The following is a 17,702-nucleotide window of genomic DNA, read 5'->3' on the forward strand; positions in this document are numbered from 1 at the left end:
CCCCTCCCCCACAATCCACAGACTATAACCTCTGCCTGCCCCTCCCCTGCAATCCCCAGACTATAGCCTCTGCCTGCCCCTCCCCTACAAACCTCACATTGGAGCCTCATGGGAGACATTACACAGCAGAATGAAGGATATTACAACTTAGTATTGAGTACATTATACAGCAGCATGGGAGGAAATTACACAGCAGCATGGGGACAATATACAGCAGAATGGGGGATATTACCAAGCAACATGTGGGACATTATACAGCACAATGTGGGATATTACAAAGGAGAATGGGGGATATTACACAGCAGCATAGGGGACATTACACAGCAGCATGGGGGATATTACACAGCATTATGGGGGACATTATACAACAGATTAGGGGTATATTACAATGTAACATGGCGGATATTACATAGCAACATGGGGGGACATTATACAGCAGAATGGTGGATATTACAAAGTAGAATGGGCAATATTACACAGCAGAATGGGGCATATAAAACCACAGCATGGGATATATTACACAGCAGAATGTTGATTTTCCACAAAAGCATGGGAGTCATACAGCAGAATGACAGATATTACACAGTAGCAAGGAGGACATTATACAGCAGTAGCGGGGACATTACACAACAGAATGGGGGATAGTTCACTGCAACATTGGGGATATTATACAGCAGCATGGGAGAAATTACACAGAAGCATGGGGACGATTACAGAGGAACATGGGAGACATTATACAGCAGAATGGGGTATATTACACTGCAGCATAAGTGACATTACACAGCAGCATGGGGGATATTATAAAGCACAGTAGGGGAATATTACAATACTAGAAGTTGGTCCGATTTTAACGCATCGGGTATTCTAGAATTTATTGTGTAGTTAATGTATGATTTTTGTTACATATATAGATGTTGTGTGTAGTAACCAAGTGTTTGTAAAGGGCGCTGTAAATGTTCTGGGTGTTGTCTGGGTGTGGCGGTGTGAGAGAGCGGTGTTATTTTTGTGTTGCATTGTTTGTGGAGCACTGTGTGTATGTGGTGCTGTGAGTGTTGTGCGGTTTGTGTGGGGGTGTGTGTGTGTGGTGCTGTGTGTGGGGTGGGTGTGTGTGTGTGTGTGTGTGTGTGTGGGGTGTGTTATGATTTGGAACCATGGAAGACAACTATAAATCATTGATAAAAGGTGACAAGAGCATTGGAAACTAATCTGGCCGCCATCCCCTTACTAACCATCACAACTAGAGGTAGCCAAGGGGTGAACTAACAGCCTGTGCACTGCTAACCCAGCCGGAGAACTAGCTATCCTAAAGGAAGGAAAGATGAATAACTCTCTGCCTCAGAAAATAGATAAAGAATAGCAAGCCCCCCACATTCAAAGACTGCGGTGATATAGGAAAACACAATACACAGATAGATGATAGGATTAGCAAAAGGTGAGGCCACACTGACTAAATAGGACAGGACAGGAAAGGGACTCATGGTGGCCAGAGAAAAACCCTGCAAAAATCCAACAACCTGATAGTACAAAAAACATAGCTGCAGAGAGCTTTCCAGCTAAGCAACTGAGAGGGAAGATCCCTGCATGCAAATAAACTGAAAACAACCACAGCAAATGACAAACTCAGATAAGAACAAAAAGAACCAAACAAAAATAAAGAGCCAAGCACTTATCTGGGGTAGATGTGGTCTGGAGCAGGATGAAGCCGGCTGGTGAACAAAGAACAACTGACATCCGGCATAGCCTGCTATCAGACCAGGGTTTAAATAAGCAGAGTTAGCAATGGAAACGCCCATTGCTCAACACACCTGGTCTCTGTCCAAACCATTCCTGGCAACAAGAGGGAGCCTCACAGCAGCCAAAGCATAACTGACATTCACAACAGGGGTGTGTGTGAGTTTTGGGGGGAGGTATGTTTTGTGCAGTGTGTGTGTGTTGGAGGAGTAGTCCTGGGGAGAGAGGAGGATAATAGTAGGAGCAGTCCTAGGGGAACAGGAGTATAATAGGAGGAGTAGTCCTGGGGAGAGAGGAGGATAATAGGAGGAGCAGTCCTGGGGGAAGAGGAGTATAATAGGAGGAGTAGTCCTTGGGAGAGAGGAGGATAATAGGAGGAGTAGCCCTGGAGGTGAAGAGTATAATAAGAGTATTCCTGGGAGGAGTATAATAGGTGGAGTAGTCCTGGGGGGACGTGCCTAATAGGTTGAGTAGTCCTGAGGGGAGTTGTATAGGTGCCCAATGTGTGTGGGGGGCGTGGCCGAGTGGGAAAAGCATGAGGGGGGCGTGGACGAGTGGGCAAAGCGTGTGGGGGCATGGACGAGTGGGCAAAGTGTGTGGGGGCGTGGACAAGCAGGCAGTGTGGGGGGCGTGGCCAAGCGGGCACAGTGTGCGGGGGGCATGGCCAGGCCGAGCCAGAAAGCCAATGCGTGTGGGGGGCGTGGCCGGGCCGAGCGTCCAATGCGTGCGGGGGGCATGGCTGGGCAGAGGCAAACGGCCAATGCATGTGGGGGGCGTGGCCGGGCCAAGCCGAGCGGACAATGCGACGGTTGTCACTGTAATAACTCATTTTGGAGCAAGACAGACAGAATAAGGCAATTATATCTATAGATAACGTGGCGAACATTACACAGCAACATGGGGAACATTAAAAAGCAACATTGAGACATTACAAAGCAGAATGGGGCATATTACACAGCAGCATGGGAGACATAACACAGCAGAATGGGGTATATTACAAAGCAGAATGGGGATATTACAGAGCACCAAGGGTTTATTATACAGCAAAATTGGAGAAATTATACAGCAAAATTGGGGATATTACACAGCAGAATGGGGGATAATACAGAGCAGCATTGGCTATGTTACAAAGCAGAATGGGAGATATAACACAGCAGCATGGGAATACTACACCGCAAAATGGGCATATTACACAGCAGCATCAAAGACATACAGTAGAATGGCAGATATTACACAGTAGCATGGAGGATAGTACACAGCAGAATGGGGGATATTACAAAGCAGAAAGGGGATATTACACAGCACCAAGGGGAATATTACACAGCAAAATGGGGATATTATACAGCAGCATTGGGTAGATTATACAGCAGCATGAGGTAAATTACACAGCAGTATAGGGACAATATACACAATATACATATAATGGGGACATTACTCAGCAACATGGGAGACATTATACAGCAGAATGGGGGGTATTACAAAGTAGAATGTGGGATGTTACACAGCAACATGGAGGACAATATACAGCAGACTTGGAATATTAGACAGCAACATGGGGAACATTACAGAGCAACATGGGGGACATTACACAGCAGAATGTGGGATATTGGCAAGCAGAATGGGGGATATTACATAGCAGCATTGGGTACATTATACAGCAGCAACAGGAGAAATTGCATGGTAGCATGAGGGACATTAACCCCTTAACGACTGCGGGCAGTAATTTTACGTCCTAGCGGTCATAACGTTACTGCCCATGGTCTGCCGGCGGCAGCATGACGCGGTCGGGGCGCACATCTCAGCTGATTTTCACAGCTGAGATTAGTGCCTGCTAGGCACGAGCAGAATCGTTATCTGCTCGTGCCGTATAACCCCTGAAATGGCGCTGTCAATATGTGACAGCACCATTATAAATGCGATCGCTGTAAAGTTTTACTTACCGCCCGATGCCGGAAGTCACGTGACATGTCACGTGACTTCCGGTGGTTGTCATGGTAGCACAGGGTCACGTGATGACTCCTATGCTAGACATGAACCAGTTTCAGTTTCACTTTTACCGGAGGCCAGTGAAGCAGGAAGTGATCGTATCTGCTGTTTACAGCTGTATAGCTGTGATCAGCAGATAGTGCAGAACGATCGGATTGCTGCAGAATGGCAGATACGGATAATAAAAAGTAGCATGGAGGACGTTATACCGCAGAATGGGGGATATTACACAGAAGCATGGGAAACATTGTAAAGCAGAATGAGGCATATTAAAAAGCAGCATAAGTGACATTACACAGCAACATGGGGTACATTACACAGCAGCATAGAAAACATGACAGAGGAGCATGGGAGACATTATAAAGCAGAATGGGGGTATATTACACAGCAGCATAGGGGAGATTACTCCGCAGCATGGGGAACATTACGCAACAGCATATGGGAGATTACACATCTACATGGGAGACATTATACAGCAGAATAAGGGATATTACACATCAGCAAAAGGGAACATTACACAGCAGCTTTTGGAACATTACACAGCAACCAGGGGGATATTATACAGCAGAATAGGGGATATTACACTGTAGGATGGGGAACATTACACAGAAATATTTGGGGACACCATACAGCAGAATAGGAGATATTACAAAGCAAAAGGTGGGATATATTACACAGCAGCATGGGAGACATTATAAATTATACAGAAGAATGGGGGTATTACATAGGAGCATGGGATACATACAGCAGAATGCCAGATATTACACAGTAGCAAGGAAGACATTATACAGTAGAATGGGGAACATAAGAAAGCAGAATAGGGTTTATTATACTGCACCATGGGGTATATTATCACTGAGCCATAGATCCTAAAAAATGAGAACGCTACGGGTCACGGAACATGGCATAAAACGTTTGCCACTTTTTTCAGAAAAACTTCCGATTTTTTTTAACCCCTTATATAAAAGTAAACCTATACATGTTTGGTGTCTACAAACTCGCACTGACCTGAGGCATCACACGCCCATATTAGTTTTACCATACAGTGAACACAGTGAATAAAATATCTCAAAAACTAAAGTGCTATCGCACGTTTTTGCAATTTTTCTGCATTTGAAATTTTTTGCCATTTTCCAGTACACTGTATGGTAAAACTTATAATTTCATTTAGAAGTACAGCTCGTTCCACAAAGAATGAGCCCTCACATGACCATATTGACTGAAAAATAAAAAAGTTACGTGTCTAAGAAGAAGAAGGGCGAAAAAAACTGGAAAGCGAAAAATGGGCCAGTCGTGAAGGGGTTAAAAAGCAGAATGGGGGATATTATACTGCCGCATGGGTGACATTATGCAGCGGAATGGGGATATTACACAGCAGCATGGGGAATATCACATAAGAGCATGGGAAACATTATACAGCAGAATGGAGATATTACACAGAAAGATGGGAGGCATGCTGCAGAATGGCAGATAATACACAGTAGCATGGAGGACATTATACAGCAGAACGGGGGAAATTACATAGCTACATGGGGAACATTATACAGTTCAATGGGGGATATTACACAGCAGCATGAGGGACATTATACAGCAGAATGGGGATGTTACAAAGCAGCATGGGGGACATTACAGAGCAACATGGGGGACATTATACAGCAAAATGGGGGATACTACAAAGCAGAATGTGGGATGTTACACAGCAGCATGGGGGATATTACACAAGAGCATGGGAGACATTACACAGCAGAATGTGGATATTACACAGAAAGATGGGAGGCATGCTGCAGAATGGCGGATAATAAAAAGTAGCATGGAGGACGTTATACAGCAGAATGGGGGATATTACACAGAAGCATGGGAAACATTGTACAGCAGAATGAGGCATATTAAAAAGCAGCATAAGGGACATTACACAGCAGCATGGGGTACATTACACAGCAGCATAGAGAACATGACAGAAGAGCATGGGAGACATTATAAAGCAGAAGGGGGGTATATTACACATCAGCATAGGGAACATTACACAGCAGCTTTTGGAACATTACACAAGAACCAGTGGAATATTATACAGCAGAATAGGGGATAGTCCACTGTAGCATGGGGAACATTACACAAATATTTGGGGAATACCATACAGCAGAATGGGAGATATTACAAAGCAAAAAGTGGGATACATTACACAGCAGCATGAGAGACATTATACAGAAGAATGGGGGTATTACATAGGAGCATGGGATACATACAGCAGAATGCCAGATATTACAAAGTAGCATGGAGGACATTATACAGTAGAATGAGGAACATAAGACAGCAGAATAGGGTTTATCATACTGCACCATGGGGTATATTATACAGAAGGATGGGGGATAGTACACAGCAGCATTGCGGACATTATATAGCAGCATGGGGGACATTTTACAGCAGAATGTCGGATATTACAAAACAGAATGGGGATATTACACAGCAGCATAAGGGATATTACACAACAGCATGAAGGACATTATACAGCTAAATTGGAGACATTATACACCAGAATGGGGGATATTAGAAAGCAGAATGGGGCATATTACACAGCGGCATGGGATATATTACACAGCAGCATGGGAGATATCACACAGCATAATTGGGGATATTACACAGCATTATGGGGATATTACACAGCAAAATGGAGATTTTACACAGCAGCATGGGAGACATACAGCAGAGTGCAGATATTACACAGTAGCATGGAGAACATTACACAGTAGCATGGAGAACATTACACAGCAGTAGGGGGGACATTACACAGCAGAATGGGGGATAGTACACTGCAGCATGGGGGATATACAGTAGAATGGGGTACATTACACAACAGCATTGGGTACATTATACAGCAGCATATGGGGGTGAATTACACAGCAGCATTGGGTACATTATACAGCAGTATTGGGTAGATTACACATTAGCATAGGTAACATGACAGAGGAGAATGGGAGACATTATACAGCAGAATGAGGGTATATTACACAGCAGCATAAGGACGATTACACCACAGCATGGGGGACATTACACAGCAACATGCGGAACATTATACATCAGAATAAAGGGATATTACACTGTAGCATGGTAGAAAATACACAGCAACATGGGGTATATTACAAAGCAGGATGGGGATATTACAGAGCACCAAGGGTTTATTATACAGCAAAATTGGAGAAATTATACAGCAAAATTGGGGATATTACACAGCAGAATGGGGGATAATACAGAGCAGCATTGGCTATGTTACAAAGCAGAATGGGAGATATAACACAGCAGCATGGGAATACTACACCGCAAAATGGGCATATTACACAGCAGCATCAAAGACATACAGTAGAATGGCAGATATTACACAGTAGCATGGAGGATAGTACACAGCAGAATGGGGGATATTACAAAGCAGAAAGGGGATATTACACAGCACCAAGGGGAATATTACACAGCAAAATGGGGATATTATACAGCAGCATTGGGTAGATTATACAGCAGCATGAGGTAAATTACACAGCAGTATAGGGACAATATACACAATATACATATAATGGGGACATTACTCAGCAACATGGGAGACATTATACAGCAGAATGGGGGGTATTACAAAGTAGAATGTGGGATGTTACACAGCAACATGGAGGACAATATACAGCAGACTTGGAATATTAGACAGCAACATGGGGAACATTACAGAGCAACATGGGGGACATTACACAGCAGAATGTGGGATATTGGCAAGCAGAATGGGGGATATTACATAGCAGCATTGGGTACATTATACAGCAGCAACAGGAGAAATTGCATGGTAGCATGAGGGACATTAACCCCTTAACGACTGCGGGCAGTAATTTTACGTCCTAGCGGTCATAACGTTACTGCCCATGGTCTGCCGGCGGCAGCATGACGCGGTCGGGCGCACATCTCAGCTGATTTTCACAGCTGAGATTAGTGCCTGCTAGGCACGAGCAGAATCGTTATCTGCTCGTGCCGTATAACCCCTGAAATGGCGCTGTCAATATGTGACAGCACCATTATAAATGCGATCGCTGTAAAGTTTTACTTACCGCCCGATGCCGGAAGTCACGTGACATGTCACGTGACTTCCGGTGGTTGTCATGGTAGCACAGGGTCACGTGATGACTCCTATGCTAGACATGAACCACTTTCAGTTTCACTTTTACCGGAGGCCAGTGAAGCAGGAAGTGATCGTATCTGCTGTTTACAGCTGTATAGCTGTGATCAGCAGATAGTGCAGAACGATCGGATTGCTGCAGAATGGCAGATACGGATAATAAAAAGTAGCATGGAGGACGTTATACCGCAGAATGGGGGATATTACACAGAAGCATGGGAAACATTGTAAAGCAGAATGAGGCATATTAAAAAGCAGCATAAGTGACATTACACAGCAGCATGGGGTACATTACACAGCAGCATAGAAAACATGACAGAGGAGCATGGGAGACATTATAAAGCAGAATGGGGGTATATTACACAGCAGCATAGGGGAGATTACTCCGCAGCATGGGGAACATTACGCAACAGCATATGGGAGATTACACATCTACATGGGAGACATTATACAGCAGAATAAGGGATATTACACATCAGCAAAAGGGAACATTACACAGCAGCTTTTGGAACATTACACAGCAACCAGGGGGATATTATACAGCAGAATAGGGGATATTACACTGTAGGATGGGGAACATTACACAGAAATATTTGGGGACACCATACAGCAGAATAGGAGATATTACAAAGCAAAAGGTGGGATATATTACACAGCAGCATGGGAGACATTATAAATTATACAGAAGAATGGGGGTATTACATAGGAGCATGGGATACATACAGCAGAATGCCAGATATTACACAGTAGCAAGGAAGACATTATACAGTAGAATGGGGAACATAAGAAAGCAGAATAGGGTTTATTATACTGCACCATGGGGTATATTATCACTGAGCCATAGATCCTAAAAAATGAGAACGCTACGGGTCACGGAACATGGCATAAAACGTTTGCCACTTTTTTCAGAAAAACTTCCGATTTTTTTTAACCCCTTATATAAAAGTAAACCTATACATGTTTGGTGTCTACAAACTCGCACTGACCTGAGGCATCACACGCCCATATTAGTTTTACCATACAGTGAACACAGTGAATAAAATATCTCAAAAACTAAAGTGCTATCGCACGTTTTTGCAATTTTTCTGCATTTGAAATTTTTTGCCATTTTCCAGTACACTGTATGGTAAAACTTATAATTTCATTTAGAAGTACAGCTCGTTCCACAAAGAATGAGCCCTCACATGACCATATTGACTGAAAAATAAAAAAGTTACGTGTCTAAGAAGAAGAAGGGCGAAAAAAACCGGAAAGCGAAAAATGGGCCAGTCGTGAAGGGGTTAAAAAGCAGAATGGGGGATATTATACTGCCGCATGGGTGACATTATGCAGCGGAATGGGGATATTACACAGCAGCATGGGGAATATCACATAAGAGCATGGGAAACATTATACAGCAGAATGGAGATATTACACAGAAAGATGGGAGGCATGCTGCAGAATGGCAGATAATACACAGTAGCATGGAGGACATTATACAGCAGAACGGGGGAAATTACATAGCTACATGGGGAACATTATACAGTTCAATGGGGGATATTACACAGCAGCATGAGGGACATTATACAGCAGAATGGGGATGTTACAAAGCAGCATGGGGGACATTACAGAGCAACATGGGGGACATTATACAGCAAAATGGGGGATACTACAAAGCAGAATGTGGGATGTTACACAGCAGCATGGGGGATATTACACAAGAGCATGGGAGACATTACACAGCAGAATGTGGATATTACACAGAAAGATGGGAGGCATGCTGCAGAATGGCGGATAATAAAAAGTAGCATGGAGGACGTTATACAGCAGAATGGGGGATATTACACAGAAGCATGGGAAACATTGTACAGCAGAATGAGGCATATTAAAAAGCAGCATAAGGGACATTACACAGCAGCATGGGGTACATTACACAGCAGCATAGAGAACATGACAGAAGAGCATGGGAGACATTATAAAGCAGAAGGGGGTATATTACACATCAGCATAGGGAACATTACACAGCAGCTTTTGGAACATTACACAAGAACCAGTGGAATATTATACAGCAGAATAGGGGATAGTCCACTGTAGCATGGGGAACATTACACAAATATTTGGGGACACCATACAGCAGAATGGGAGATATTACAAAGCAAAAGGTGGGATATATTACACAGCAGCATGGGAGACATTATAAATTATACAGAAGAATGGGGGTATTACATAGGAGCATGGGATACATACAGCAGAATGCCAGATATTACACAGTAGCAAGGAAGACATTATACAGTAGAATGGGGAACATAAGAAAGCAGAATAGGGTTTATTATACTGCACCATGGGGTATATTATCACTGAGCCATAGATCCTAAAAAATGAGAACGCTACGGGTCACGGAACATGGCATAAAACGTTTGCCACTTTTTTCAGAAAAACTTCCGATTTTTTTTAACCCCTTATATAAAAGTAAACCTATACATGTTTGGTGTCTACAAACTCGCACTGACCTGAGGCATCACACGCCCATATTAGTTTTACCATACAGTGAACACAGTGAATAAAATATCTCAAAAACTAAAGTGCTATCGCACGTTTTTGCAATTTTTCTGCATTTGAAATTTTTTGCCATTTTCCAGTACACTGTATGGTAAAACTTATAATTTCATTTAGAAGTACAGCTCGTTCCACAAAGAATGAGCCCTCACATGACCATATTGACTGAAAAATAAAAAAGTTACGTGTCTAAGAAGAAGAAGGGCGAAAAAAACCGGAAAGCGAAAAATGGGCCAGTCGTGAAGGGGTTAAAAAGCAGAATGGGGGATATTATACTGCCGCATGGGTGACATTATGCAGCGGAATGGGGATATTACACAGCAGCATGGGGAATATCACATAAGAGCATGGGAAACATTATACAGCAGAATGGAGATATTACACAGAAAGATGGGAGGCATGCTGCAGAATGGCAGATAATACACAGTAGCATGGAGGACATTATACAGCAGAACGGGGGAAATTACATAGCTACATGGGGAACATTATACAGTTCAATGGGGGATATTACACAGCAGCATGAGGGACATTATACAGCAGAATGGGGATGTTACAAAGCAGCATGGGGGACATTACAGAGCAACATGGGGGACATTATACAGCAAAATGGGGGATACTACAAAGCAGAATGTGGGATGTTACACAGCAGCATGGGGGATATTACACAAGAGCATGGGAGACATTACACAGCAGAATGTGGATATTACACAGAAAGATGGGAGGCATGCTGCAGAATGGCGGATAATAAAAAGTAGCATGGAGGACGTTATACAGCAGAATGGGGGATATTACACAGAAGCATGGGAAACATTGTACAGCAGAATGAGGCATATTAAAAAGCAGCATAAGGGACATTACACAGCAGCATGGGGTACATTACACAGCAGCATAGAGAACATGACAGAAGAGCATGGGAGACATTATAAAGCAGAAGGGGGTATATTACACATCAGCATAGGGAACATTACACAGCAGCTTTTGGAACATTACACAAGAACCAGTGGAATATTATACAGCAGAATAGGGGATAGTCCACTGTAGCATGGGGAACATTACACAAATATTTGGGGACACCATACAGCAGAATGGGAGATATTACAAAGCAAAAAGTGGGATACATTACACAGCAGCATGAGAGACATTATACAGAAGAATGGGGGTATTACATAGGAGCATGGGATACATACAGCAGAATGCCAGATATTACAAAGTAGCATGGAGGACATTATACAGTAGAATGAGGAACATAAGACAGCAGAATAGGGTTTATCATACTGCACCATGGGGTATATTATACAGAAGGATGGGGGATAGTACACAGCAGCATTGCGGACATTATATAGCAGCATGGGGGACATTTTACAGCAGAATGTCGGATATTACAAAACAGAATGGGGATATTACACAGCAGCATAAGGGATATTACACAACAGCATGAAGGACATTATACAGCTAAATTGGAGACATTATACACCAGAATGGGGGATATTAGAAAGCAGAATGGGGCATATTACACAGCGGCATGGGATATATTACACAGCAGCATGGGAGATATTACACAGCATAATTGGGGATATTACACAGCATTATGGGGATATTACACAGCAAAATGGAGATTTTACACAGCAGCATGGGAGACATACAGCAGAGTGCAGATATTACACAGTAGCATGGAGAACATTACACAGTAGCATGGAGAACATTACACAGCAGTAGGGGGGACATTACACAGCAGAATGGGGGATAGTACACTGCAGCATGGGGGATATACAGTAGAATGGGGTACATTACACAACAGCATTGGGTACATTATACAGCAGCATATGGGGGTGAATTACACAGCAGCATTGGGTACATTATACAGCAGTATTGGGTAGATTACACATTAGCATAGGTAACATGACAGAGGAGAATGGGAGACATTATACAGCAGAATGAGGGTATATTACACAGCAGCATAAGGAAGATTACACCACAGCATGGGGGACATTACACAGCAACATGCGGAACATTATACATCAGAATAAAGGGATATTACACTGTAGCATGGTAGAAAATACACAGCAACATGGGGTATATTACAAAGCAGGATGGGGATATTACAGAGCACCAAGGGTTTATTATACAGCAAAATTGGAGAAATTATACAGCAAAATTGGGGATATTACACAGCAGAATGGGGGATAATACAGAGCAGCATTGGCTATGTTACAAAGCAGAATGGGAGATATAACACAGCAGCATGGGAATACTACACCGCAAAATGGGCATATTACACAGCAGCATCAAAGACATACAGTAGAATGGCAGATATTACACAGTAGCATGGAGGATAGTACACAGCAGAATGGGGGATATTACAAAGCAGAAAGGGGATATTACACAGCACCAAGGGGAATATTACACAGCAAAATGGGGATATTATACAGCAGCATTGGGTAGATTATACAGCAGCATGAGGTAAATTACACAGCAGTATAGGGACAATATACACAATATACATATAATGGGGACATTACTCAGCAACATGGGAGACATTATACAGCAGAATGGGGGGTATTACAAAGTAGAATGTGGGATGTTACACAGCAACATGGAGGACAATATACAGCAGACTTGGAATATTAGACAGCAACATGGGGAACATTACAGAGCAACATGGGGGACATTACACAGCAGAATGTGGGATATTGGCAAGCAGAATGGGGGATATTACATAGCAGCATTGGGTACATTATACAGCAGCAACAGGAGAAATTGCATGGTAGCATGAGGGACATTAACCCCTTAACGACTGCGGGCAGTAATTTTACGTCCTAGCGGTCATAACGTTACTGCCCATGGTCTGCCGGCGGCAGCATGACGCGGTCGGGCGCACATCTCAGCTGATTTTCACAGCTGAGATTAGTGCCTGCTAGGCACGAGCAGAATCGTTATCTGCTCGTGCCGTATAACCCCTGAAATGGCGCTGTCAATATGTGACAGCACCATTATAAATGCGATCGCTGTAAAGTTTTACTTACCGCCCGATGCCGGAAGTCACGTGACATGTCACGTGACTTCCGGTGGTTGTCATGGTAGCACAGGGTCACGTGATGACTCCTATGCTAGACATGAACCACTTTCAGTTTCACTTTTACCGGAGGCCAGTGAAGCAGGAAGTGATCGTATCTGCTGTTTACAGCTGTATAGCTGTGATCAGCAGATAGTGCAGAACGATCGGATTGCTGCAGAATGGCAGATACGGATAATAAAAAGTAGCATGGAGGACGTTATACCGCAGAATGGGGGATATTACACAGAAGCATGGGAAACATTGTAAAGCAGAATGAGGCATATTAAAAAGCAGCATAAGTGACATTACACAGCAGCATGGGGTACATTACACAGCAGCATAGAAAACATGACAGAGGAGCATGGGAGACATTATAAAGCAGAATGGGGGTATATTACACAGCAGCATAGGGGAGATTACTCCGCAGCATGGGGAACATTACGCAACAGCATATGGGAGATTACACATCTACATGGGAGACATTATACAGCAGAATAAGGGATATTACACATCAGCAAAAGGGAACATTACACAGCAGCTTTTGGAACATTACACAGCAACCAGGGGGATATTATACAGCAGAATAGGGGATATTACACTGTAGGATGGGGAACATTACACAGAAATATTTGGGGACACCATACAGCAGAATAGGAGATATTACAAAGCAAAAGGTGGGATATATTACACAGCAGCATGGGAGACATTATAAATTATACAGAAGAATGGGGGTATTACATAGGAGCATGGGATACATACAGCAGAATGCCAGATATTACACAGTAGCAAGGAAGACATTATACAGTAGAATGGGGAACATAAGAAAGCAGAATAGGGTTTATTATACTGCACCATGGGGTATATTATCACTGAGCCATAGATCCTAAAAAATGAGAACGCTACGGGTCACGGAACATGGCATAAAACGTTTGCCACTTTTTTCAGAAAAACTTCCGATTTTTTTTAACCCCTTATATAAAAGTAAACCTATACATGTTTGGTGTCTACAAACTCGCACTGACCTGAGGCATCACATGCCCATATTAGTTTTACCATACAGTGAACACAGTGAATAAAATATCTCAAAAACTAAAGTGCTATCGCACGTTTTTGCAATTTTTCTGCATTTGAAATTTTTTGCCATTTTCCAGTACACTGTATGGTAAAACTTATAATTTCATTTAGAAGTACAGCTCGTTCCACAAAGAATGAGCCCTCACATGACCATATTGACTGAAAAATAAAAAAGTTACGTGTCTAAGAAGAAGAAGGGCGAAAAAAACCGGAAAGCGAAAAATGGGCCAGTCGTGAAGGGGTTAAAAAGCAGAATGGGGGATATTATACTGCCGCATGGGTGACATTATGCAGCGGAATGGGGATATTACACAGCAGCATGGGGAATATCACATAAGAGCATGGGAAACATTATACAGCAGAATGGAGATATTACACAGAAAGATGGGAGGCATGCTGCAGAATGGCAGATAATACACAGTAGCATGGAGGACATTATACAGCAGAACGGGGGAAATTACATAGCTACATGGGGAACATTATACAGTTCAATGGGGGATATTACACAGCAGCATGAGGGACATTATACAGCAGAATGGGGATGTTACAAAGCAGCATGGGGGACATTACAGAGCAACATGGGGGACATTATACAGCAAAATGGGGGATACTACAAAGCAGAATGTGGGATGTTACACAGCAGCATGGGGGATATTACACAAGAGCATGGGAGACATTACACAGCAGAATGTGGATATTACACAGAAAGATGGGAGGCATGCTGCAGAATGGCGGATAATAAAAAGTAGCATGGAGGACGTTATACAGCAGAATGGGGGATATTACACAGAAGCATGGGAAACATTGTACAGCAGAATGAGGCATATTAAAAAGCAGCATAAGGGACATTACACAGCAGCATGGGGTACATTACACAGCAGCATAGAGAACATGACAGAAGAGCATGGGAGACATTATAAAGCAGAAGGGGGGTATATTACACATCAGCATAGGGAACATTACACAGCAGCTTTTGGAACATTACACAAGAACCAGTGGAATATTATACAGCAGAATAGGGGATAGTCCACTGTAGCATGGGGAACATTACACAAATATTTGGGGACACCATACAGCAGAATGGGAGATATTACAAAGCAAAAAGTGGGATACATTACACAGCAGCATGAGAGACATTATACAGAAGAATGGGGGTATTACATAGGAGCATGGGATACATACAGCAGAATGCCAGATATTACAAAGTAGCATGGAGGACATTATACAGTAGAATGAGGAACATAAGACAGCAGAATAGGGTTTATCATACTGCACCATGGGGTATATTATACAGAAGGATGGGGGATAGTACACAGCAGCATTGCGGACATTATATAGCAGCATGGGGGACATTTTACAGCAGAATGTCGGATATTACAAAACAGAATGGGGATATTACACAGCAGCATAAGGGATATTACACAACAGCATGAAGGACATTATACAGCTAAATTGGAGACATTATACACCAGAATGGGGGATATTAGAAAGCAGAATGGGGCATATTACACAGCGGCATGGGATATATTACACAGCAGCATGGGAGATATTACACAGCATAATTGGGGATATTACACAGCATTATGGGGATATTACACAGCAAAATGGAGATTTTACACAGCAGCATGGGAGACATACAGCAGAGTGCAGATATTACACAGTAGCATGGAGAACATTACACAGCAGTAGGGGGGACATTACACAGCAGAATGGGGGATAGTACACTGCAGCATGGGGGATATACAGTAGAATGGGGTATATTACACAACAGCATTGGGTACATTATACAGCAGCATATGGGGGTGAATTACACAGCAGCATTGGGTACATTATACAGCAGTATTGGGTAGATTACACATTAGCATAGGTAACATGACAGAGGAGAATGGGAGACATTATACAGCAGAATGGGGGTATATTACGCAGCAGCATAAGGAAGATTACACCACAGCATGGGGGACATTACACAGCAACATGCGGAACATTATACATCAGAATAAAGGGATATTACACTGTAACATGGTAGAAAATACACAGCAACATGGGGTATATTACAAAGCAGGATGGGGATATTACAGAGCACCAAGGGTTTATTATACAGCAAAATTGGAGAAATTATACAGCAAAATTGGGGATATTACACAGCAGAATGGGGGATAATACAGAGCAGCATTGGCTATGTTACAAAGCAGAATGGGAGATATAACACAGCAGCATGGGAATACTACACCGCAAAATGGGCATATTACACAGCAGCATCAAAGACATACAGTAGAATGGCAGATATTACACAGTAGCATGGAGGATAGTACACAGCAGAATGGGGGATATTACAAAGCAGAAAGGGGATATTACACAGCACCAAGGGGAATATTACACAGCAAAATGGGGATATTATACAGCAGCATTGGGTAGATTATACAGCAGCATGAGGTAAATTACACAGCAGTATAGGGACAATATACACAATATACATATAATGGGGACATTACTCAGCAACATGGGAGACATTATACAGCAGAATGGGGGGTATTACAAAGTAGAATGTGGGATGTTACACAGCAACATGGAGGACAATATACAGCAGACTTGGAATATTAGACAGCAACATGGGGAACATTACAGAGCAACATGGGGGACATTACACAGCAGAATGTGGGATATTGGCAAGCAGAATGGGGGATATTACATAGCAGCATTGGGTACATTATACAGCAGCAACAGGAGAAATTGCATGGTAGCATGAGGGACATTAACCCCTTAACGACTGCGGGCAGTAATTTTACGTCCTAGCGGTCATAACGTTACTGCCCATGGTCTGCCGGCGGCAGCATGACGCGGTCGGGCGCACATCTCAGCTGATTTTCACAGCTGAGATTAGTGCCTGCTAGGCACGAGCAGAATCGTTATCTGCTCGTGCCGTATAACCCCTGAAATGGCGCTGTCAATATGTGACAGCACCATTATAAATGCGACCGCTGTAAAGTTTTACTTACCGCCCGATGCCGGAAGTCACGTGACATGTCACGTGACTTCCGGTGGTTGTCATGGTAGCACAGGGTCACGTGATGACTCCTATGCTAGACATGAACCACTTTCAGTTTCACTTTTACCGGAGGCCAGTGAAGCAGGAAGTGATCGTATCTGCTGTTTACAGCTGTATAGCTGTGATCA

This window comes from Anomaloglossus baeobatrachus, chromosome 6 (genome assembly GCF_048569485.1).
Source record: "Anomaloglossus baeobatrachus isolate aAnoBae1 chromosome 6, aAnoBae1.hap1, whole genome shotgun sequence".
NCBI classification, from domain to species: Eukaryota; Metazoa; Chordata; class Amphibia; order Anura; family Aromobatidae; genus Anomaloglossus; species Anomaloglossus baeobatrachus.